Raw genomic sequence first — 8,386 nt, forward strand, 5'->3', positions numbered from 1 at the left:
TTCCTGCGTTTACCAGACTTTCTGATAGGGCAAATGTCAGTGAGCTTTCCGATATCAGTTCCAGAGCGATTCGCCCAATGAGTGCTAGATATTTAGTCGTTTTCAGCCAATTTTCTGGATTTTTGAAAATGTCACTTTTTTATGAAAATATCCACTAAATGAGGGAATAATATGTGTGAGGGTAACCCAGGAGAGTTCCCAATGTGTGTGGGTAGAGTATATATCCCACGGGGTAAAATTGAAAAAAGTTTAAAAAATTTTTTTTCTTGGACTGTCATTTTTCCGGCGTTTATCAGACTTTCAGATAGGGCAAATGTCAGTGAGCCTTCCGATTTCAGTTCCAGAGCGATTCGCCCAATGAGTGCTTGATATTTAGTCGATTTCAGCCAATTTTCTGGATTTTTGAAAATTTCACTTTTTTGTGAAAATATCCACTAAATGAGGGAATAATATGTGTGAGGGTACCCCAGGAGAGTTCCAAATGTGTGTGGGTAGAATATATATCCCACGGGGGTAAAATTGAAAAAAGTTGAAAAAAATTATTTTTTGGACTTAGTAATTTTTCCGGCGTTTATCAGACTTTCAGATAGGGGAAATGTCAGTGAGTGTACAGATTTCAGTTCCAGAGCGATTCGTCCAATGAGTCCTTGATATTTAGTCGTTTTCAGCCAATTTTCTGAATTTTTGAAAATTTCAATTTTTGTGAAAATATCCACTAAATGAGGGAGGGAATAATATGTGTGAGGGTACCCCAGAAGAGTTCCCAATGTGTGTGGGTAGAGTATATATCCCACGGGGTAAAATTGAAAGAAGTTGAAAAAAAATTTTTCTTGGACTAAGTCATTTTTCCGGCGTTTATCAGACTTTCAGATATGGGAAATGTCAGTGAACGTTCCGATTTCAGTTCCAGAGCGATTCGCCCAATGAGTCCTTGATATTTAGTCGTTTTCAGCCAATTTTCGGGATTTTTGGAAATTTCACTTTTTTGTGAAAATATCCACTAAATGAGGGAATAATATGTGTGAGGGTACCCCAGGAGAGTTCCAAATGTGTGTGGGTAGAATATAAATCCCACGGGGTGAAATTGAAAAAAGTTGAAAAAAAATTTTTTTTTGGACTTTGTCATTTTTCCGGCCTTTATCAGACTTTCAGAGAGGGCAAATGTAAGTGAGCGTTCCGATTTCAGTTCCAGAGTGATTCGCCCAATGAGTGCTTGAGATTTAGTCGTTTTCAGCCAATTTTCTGGATTTTTGAAAATTTCACTTTTTTGTGAAAATATCCACTAAATGAGGGAATAATATGTGTGAGGGTACCCCAGGAGAGTTCCAAATGTGTGTGGGTAGAATATATATCCCACGGGGGTAAAATTGAAAAAAGTTGAAAAAAATTATTTTTTGGACTTAGTAATTTTTCCGGCGTTTATCAGACTTTCAGATAGGGGAAATGTCAGTGAGCGTACAGATTTCAGTTCCAGAGCGATTCGCCCAATGAGTCCTTGATATTTAGTCGTTTTCAGCCAATTTTCTGGATTTTTGAAAATTTCACTTTTTTTGTGAAAATATCCACTAAATGAGGGAGGGAATAATATGTGTGAGGGTACCCCAGAAGAGTTCCAAATGTGTGTGGGTAGAATATAAATCCCACGGGGGTAAAATTGAAAAAAGTTGAAAAAAAAATTTTTTTTGGACTTAGTCATTTTTCCGGCATTTATCAGACTTTCTGATAGGGCAAATGTCAGTGAGCTTTCCGATATCAGTTCCAGAGCGATTCGCCCAATGAGTGCTAGATATTTAGTCGTTTTCAGCCAATTTTCTGGATTTTTGAAAATGTCACTTTTTTATGAAAATATCCACTAAATGAGGGAATAATATGTGTGAGGGTAACCCAGGAGAGTTCCCAATGTGTGTGGGTAGAGTATATATCCCACGGGGTAAAATTGAAAAAAGTTTAAAAATTTTTTTTTCTTGGACTGTCATTTTTCCGGCGTTTATCAGACTTTCAGATAGGGCAAATGTCAGTGAGCCTTCCGATTTCAGTTCCAGAGCGATTCGCCCAATGAGTGCTTGATATTTAGTCGATTTCAGCCAATTTTCTGGATTTTTGAAAATTTCACTTTTTTGTGAAAATATCCACTAAATGAGGGAATAATATGTGTGAGGGTACCCCAGGAGAGTTCCAAATGTGTGTGGGTAGAATATATATCCCACGGGGGTAAAATTGAAAAAAGTTGAAAAAAATTATTTTTTGGACTTAGTAATTTTTCCGGCGTTTATCAGACTTTCAGATAGGGGAAATGTCAGTGAGTGTACAGATTTCAGTTCCAGAGCGATTCGTCCAATGAGTCCTTGATATTTAGTCGTTTTCAGCCAATTTTCTGAATTTTTGAAAATTTCAATTTTTGTGAAAATATCCACTAAATGAGGGAGGGAATAATATGTGTGAGGGTACCCCAGAAGAGTTCCCAATGTGTGTGGGTAGAGTATATATCCCACGGGGTAAAATTGAAAGAAGTTGAAAAAAATTTTTTCTTGGACTAAGTCATTTTTCCGGCGTTTATCAGACTTTCAGATAGGGGAAATGTCAGTGAACGTTCCGATTTCAGTTCCAGAGCGATTCGCCCAATGAGTCCTTGATATTTAGTCGTTTTCAGCCAATTTTCGGGATTTTTGGAAATTTCACTTTTTTGTGAAAATATCCACTAAATGAGGGAATAATATGTGTGAGGGTACCCCAGGAGAGTTCCAAATGTGTGTGGGTAGAATATATATCCCACGGGGTAAAATTGAAAAAGGTTGAAAAAAATTTTTTTTTGAACGTAGTCATTTTTCTGGCGTTTATCAGACTTTCAGATAGGGGAAATGTCAGTGAGCATTCCGATTTCAGTTCCAGAGCGAATCGCCCAATGAGTCCTTGATATTTCGTCGTTTTCAGCCAATATTTTGGATTTTTGAAAATTTCACTTTTTTTGTGAAAATATCCACTAAATGAGGGAATGATATGTGTGAGGGTACCCCAGGAGAGTTCCCAATGTGTGTGGGTAGAGTATATATCCCACGGGGGTAATATTGAAAAAAGTTTAAAAATTTTTTTTTTTGGGACTTAGTCATTTTTCCTGCGTTTACCAGACTTTCAGAAAGGGGAAATGTCAGTGAGCGTTCAGATTTCAGTTCCAGAGCGATTCGCCCAATGAGTCCTTGATATTTAGTCGTTTTCAGCCAAATTTCTGGATTTTTGAAAATTTCACTTTTTTTGTGAAAATATCCACTAAATGAGGGACTAATATGTGTGAGGGTACCCCAGGAGAGTTCCAAATGTGTGTGGGTAGAATATATATTCCACGGGGGTAAAATTGAAAAAAGTTGAAAATTTTTTTTTTTTGGACTTAGTCATTTTTCCGGCGTTTATCAGACTTTCAGATAGGGGAAATGTCAGTGAGCGTTCCGATTTCAGCTCCAGAGCGATTCGCCAATGAGTCCTTGATATTTAGTCGTTTTCAACCAATTTTCTGGATTTTTGAAAATTTCACTTTTTTGTGAAAATATCCACTAAATGAGGGAATAATATGTGTGAGGGTACCCCAGGAGAGTTCCAAATGTGTGTGGTTAGAATATATATGACACGGGGGTAAAATTGAAAAAAGTTTTAAAAAATTTTTTTTTGGACTTAGTCATTTTTCCGGCGTTTATCAGACTTTCACATTGGGGAAATGTCAGTGAGCGTTCCGATTTCAGTTCCAGAGCGATTCGCCCAATGAGTCCTTGATATTCAGGCGTTTTCAGCCAATTTTCTGGATTTTTGAAAATTTCACTTTTTTGTGAAAATATCCACTAAATGAGGGAATAATATGTGTGAGGGTACCCCAGGAGAGTTCCAAATGTGTGTGGGTAGAATATATATCCCACGGGGGTAAAATTGAAAAAAGTTGAAAAAAATTATTTTTTGGACTTAGTATCAGACTTTCAGATAGGGGAAATGTCAGTGAGCGTACAGATTTCAGTTCCAGAGCGATTCGCCCAATGAGTCCTTGATATTTAGTCGTTTTCAGCCAATTTTCTGGATTTTTGAAAATTTCACTTTTTTTGTGAAAATATCCACTAAATGAGGGAGGGAATAATATGTGTGAGGGTACCCCAGAAGAGTTCCAAATGTGTGTGGGTAGAATATAAATCCCACGGGGGTAAAATTGAAAAAAGTTGAAAAAAAAATTTTTTTTGGACTTAGTCATTTTTCCGGCATTTATCAGACTTTCTGATAGGGCAAATGTCAGTGAGCTTTCCGATATCAGTTCCAGAGCGATTCGCCCAATGAGTGCTAGATATTTAGTCGTTTTCAGCCAATTTTCTGGATTTTTGAAAATGTCACTTTTTTATGAAAATATCCACTAAATGAGGGAATAATATGTGTGAGGGTAACCCAGGAGAGTTCCCAATGTGTGTGGGTAGAGTATATATCCCACGGGGTAAAATTGAAAAAAGTTTAAAAAATTTTTTTTCTTGGACTGTCATTTTTCCGGCGTTTATCAGACTTTCACATAGGGGAAATGTCAGTGAGCGTTCCGATTTCAGTTCCAGAGCGATTCGCCCAATGAGTCCTTGATATTCAGGCGTTTTCAGCCAATTTTCTGGATTTTTGAAAATTTCACTTTTTTGTGAAAATATCCACTAAATGAGGGAATAATATGTGTGAGGGTACCCCAGGAGAGTTCCAAATGTGTGTGGGTAGAATATATATCCCACGGGGGTAAAATTGAAAAAAGTTGAAAAAAATTATTTTTTGGACTTAGTAATTTTTCCGGCGTTTATCAGACTTTCAGATAGGGGAAATGTCAGTGAGCGTACAGATTTCAGTTCCAGAGCGATTCGCCCAATGAGTCCTTGATATTTAGTCGTTTTCAGCCAATTTTCTGGATTTTTGAAAATTTCACTTTTTTTGTGAAAATATCCACTAAATGAGGGAGGGAATAATATGTGTGAGGGTACCCCAGAAGAGTTCCAAATGTGTGTGTAGAATATAAATCCCACGGGGGTAAAATTGAAAAAAGTTGAAAAAAAAATTTTTTTTGGACTTAGTCATTTTTCCGGCATTTATCAGACTTTCTGATAGGGCAAATGTCAGTGAGCTTTCCGATTTCAGTTCCAGAGCGATTCGCCCAATGAGTCCTTGATATTTAGTCGTTTTCAGCCAATTTTCTTTATTTTTGAAAATTTCACTTTTTTTGTGAAAATATCCACTAAATGAGGGAATAATATGTGTGAGGGTACCACAGGAGAGTTCCAAATGTGTGTGGGTAGAATATATATTCCACGGGGGTAAAATTGAAAAAAGTTTAAAAAAATTTTTTCTTGGACTAAGTCATTTTTCCGCCGTTTATCAGACTTTCTGATAGGGGAAATGTCAGTGAGCATTCCGATTTCAGTTCCAGAGCGATTCGCCCAATGAGTCCTTGATATTTAGTCGTTTTCAGCCAATATTTTGGATTTTTGAAAATTTAACTTTTTTGTGAAAATATCCACTAAATGAGGGAATAATATGTGTGAGGGTACCCCAGGAGAGTTCCAAATGTATGTGGGTAGAATATATATCCCACGGGGTAAAATTGAAAAAGGTTGAAAAAAAATTTTTTTTGGACTTAGTCATTTTTCTGGCGTTTATCAGACTTTCAGATAGGGGAAATGTCAGTGAGCATTCCGATTTCAGTTCCAGAGCGATTCGCCCAATGAGTCCTTGATATTTAGTCGTTTTCAGCCAATATTTTGGATTTTTGAAAATTTAACTTTTTTTGTGAAAATATCCACTAAATGAGGGAATAATATGTGTGAGGGTAACCCAGGAGAGTTCCTAATGTGTGTGGGTAGAGTATATATCCCACGGGGTAAAATTTAAAAAAGTTAAAAAAAATTTTTTCTTGGACTAAGTCATTTTTCCGGCGTTTATCAGACTTTCAGATAGAGCAAATGTCAGTGAGCGTTCCGATATCAGTTCCAGAGCGATTCGCCCAATGAATGCTTGATATTTAGTCGTTTTCAGCCAATTTTCTGAATTTTTGAAAATTTCACTTTTTTGTGAAAATATCCACTAAATGAGGGAATGATATGTGTGAGGGTACCCCAGGAGAGTTCCAAATGTGTGTGGGTAGAATATATATCCCACGGGGGTAAAATTGAAAAAGGTTGAAAAAAAATTTTTTTTGGACTTAGTCATTTTTCCGGCGTTTATCAGACTTTCAGATAGGGGAAATGTGAGTGAGCGTTCCGATTTCAGTTTCAGAGCGATTCGACCAATGAGTCCTTGATATTTAGTCGTTTTCAGCCAATTTTCTGGATTTTTGAAAATTTCACTTTTTTGTGAAAATATCCACTAAATGAGGGAATAATATGTGTGAGGGTACCCCAGGAGAGTTCCAAATGTGTGTGGGTAGAATATACATCCCACGGGGGTAAAATTGAAAAAAGTTGAAAAATTTTTTTTTTTGGACTTAGTCATTTTTCCGGCGTTTATCAGACTTTCAGATAGGGGAAATGTCAGTGAGCGTTCCGATTTCAGCTCCAGAGCGATTCGCCCAATGAGTCCTTGATATTTAGTCGTTTTCAACCAATTTTCTGGATTTTTGAAAATTTCACTTTTTTTGTGAAAATATCCACTAAATGAGGGAATAATATGTGTGAGGGTACCCCAGGAGAGTTCCAAATGTGTGTGGGTAGAATATATACCCCACGGGGTAAAATTGAAAAAAGTTTAAAAAAAATTTTTCTTGGACTAAGTCATTTTTCCGCCGTTTATCAGACTTTCTGATAGGGGAAATGTCAGTGAGCATTCCGATTTCAGTTCCAGAGCGATTCGCCCAATGAGTCCTTGATATTTAGTCGTTTTCAGCCAATATTTTGGATTTTTGAAAATTTAACTTTTTTTGTGAAAATATCCACTAAATGAGGGAATAATATGTGTGAGGGTAACCCAGGAGAGTTCCCAATGTGTGTGGGTAGAGTATATATCCCACGGGGTAAAATTTAAAAAATTTAAAAAATTTTTTTCTTGGACTAAGTCATTTTTCCGGCGTTTATCAGACTTTCAGATAGAGCAAATGTCAGTGAGCGTTCCGATATCAGTTCCAGAGCGATTCGCCCAATGAATGCTTGATATTTAGTCGTTTTCAGCCAATTTTCTGAATTTTTGAAAATTTCACTTTTTTGTGAAAATATCCACTAAATGAGGGAGGGAATAATATGTGTGAGGGTACCCCAGAAGAGTTCCAAATGTGTGTGGGTAGAATATAAATCCCACGGGGGTAAAATTGAAAAAAGTTGAAAAAAAAATTTTTTTTGGACTTAGTCATTTTTCCGGCATTTATCAGACTTTCAGATAGGGCAAATGTCAGTGAGCGTTCCGATATCAGTTTCAGAGCGATTCGCCCAATGAGTGCTTGATATTTAGTCGTTTTCAGCCAATTTTCTGGATTTTTGAAAGTTTCACTTTTTTGTGAAAATATCCACTAAATGAGGGAATAATATGTGTGAGGGTAACCCAGGAGAGTTCCCAATGTCTGTGGGTAGAGTATATATCCCACGGGGTAAAATTGAAAGAAGTTGAAAAATTTTTTTTCTTGGACTAAGTCATTTTTCCGCCGTTTCTCAGACTTTCTGATAGGGGAAATGTCAGTGAGCATTCCGATTTCAGTTCCAGAGCGATTCGCCCAATGAGTCCTTGATATTTAGTCGTTTTCAGCCAATATTTTGGATTTTTGAAAATTTAACTTTTTTTGTGAAAATATCCACTAAATGAGGGAATAATATGTGTGAGGGTAACCCAGGAGAGTTCCCAATGTGTGTGGGTAGAGTATATATCCCACGGGGTAAAATTTAAAAAAGTTTAAAAAATTTTTTTCTTGGACTAAGTCATTTTTCCGGCGTTTATCAGACTTTCAGATAGAGCAAATGTCAGTGAGCGTTCCGATATCAGTTCCAGAGCGATTCGCCCAATGAATGCTTGATATTTAGTCGTTTTCAGCCAATTTTCTGAATTTTTGAAAATTTCACTTTTTTGTGAAAATATCCACTAAATGAGGGAGGGAATAATATGTGTGAGGGTACCCCAGAAGAGTTCCAAATGTGTGTGGGTAGAATATAAATCCCACGGGGGTAAAATTGAAAAAAGTTGAAAAAAAAATTTTTTTTGGACTTAGTCATTTTTCCGGCATTTATCAGACTTTCAGATAGGGCAAATGTCAGTGAGCGTTCCGATATCAGTTTCAGAGCGATTCGCCCAATGAGTGCTTGATATTTAGTCGTTTTCAGCCAATATTCTGGATTTTTGAAAGTTTCACTTTTTTGTGAAAATATCCACTAAATGAGGGAATAATATGTGTGAGGGTAACCCAGGAGAGTTCCCA

This window comes from Phyllobates terribilis, unplaced genomic scaffold (assembly GCF_046119375.1).
Source record: "Phyllobates terribilis strain yellow unplaced genomic scaffold, ASM4611937v1 Scaffold_31__1_contigs__length_13893835, whole genome shotgun sequence".
Taxonomy (NCBI): Eukaryota; Metazoa; Chordata; class Amphibia; order Anura; family Dendrobatidae; genus Phyllobates; species Phyllobates terribilis.